Below are 1,183 nucleotides of genomic sequence, written 5' to 3' on the forward strand. Positions count from 1 at the left end.
TCTCTGTTTGAAACCTGCAATTGCAGTTATTTGCGGAATTATCTTGTTTATGTGGGTTGTGCATCGGCACGGCTCCTCAGCGCAGATGAATCTAATGTTTTGAGGAGTATGTGTGGCTGTCACTCACCGCACCAGTGTGGATATTCACTGTACTTCGGAATCACAGATTCTACATGTTGAAAGTATCCAAATCTATCCAAATAAGAATTTTCACTGGAAAATGTCATCTGAACGAATAAGTAACATATCTGCCACTTTTGTTCTGACCAACTGAGGGAAAAAAAAGTATTACAATGCATTGCGCTACCAATGGTGATTAAATCTAACGATTGCTTAGCTCATATCACATCAAACCATTATTGTTTTTATACTTTGTTCTCAAAATGTTAACGTTAACAACATCAGCATTGCGTGACTATGTGTATATAGTGTGTATTAGCGTTACCTGTAAACTACTGGTGACTACGGGTGAATCTCCAGCTGTCAGATAATTGTCGTATGGACCTCCACCATCAAAATGATAAGTTTAATTATTCCAGCTGCTGAGAGAAGGGCTATTAATGATCCACCACCTGCAGCATCCTCACATGCGATTTAGCCTAGCCAGGACTCCTTCTTTATGTTTACAGACGCAACGTAATGAATAACGCAAAGACGAACATCGGCGTGCTTTTATTTCCCACGAAAACCTACCAGTACCACTCAAATTAGAAAACATTGTTACAAGCTTACTGTTGGGAATCGGGCTAAGGTAAGGAGATAGTGTTGAATACTGGTTGGTTTTGTACTTTCCCAAATCTTTATTTTGGATCATTTTTAACCAAAAAAAGTTACGGACTGCAGCTTTAACTAAAGTAGCTATAGGACTGTGGTTATTCTAAATCATGTGAATGTCTCAGTAGAGCATTATTTGCTTGTTTGTTACATTTCACTGTAAATCAGTAACAGTTTGGCAGCAGGCTTTGCAAACGGCAATGCAAACAGACTTTTACTGTAAGATATATGTGACCCTGGAGCACAAAAGCAGTCATAAGTAGCATAGGTATATTTGTAGTAGAGCTGTGCGATTAATCAAAATCGAATCGAAATCACGATTTGAGACGTTGGGATTTGCTAATCGCAAAGCCTGCGATGTGGACGCGATATTACTCTGTTCCAGAGCATATGCATGACTGCCAGCCTT

This window comes from Sinocyclocheilus anshuiensis, unplaced genomic scaffold, assembly GCF_001515605.1.
Source record: "Sinocyclocheilus anshuiensis isolate Anshui unplaced genomic scaffold, SAMN03320099.WGS_v1.1 scaffold3486, whole genome shotgun sequence".
Taxonomy (NCBI): Eukaryota; Metazoa; Chordata; class Actinopteri; order Cypriniformes; family Cyprinidae; genus Sinocyclocheilus; species Sinocyclocheilus anshuiensis.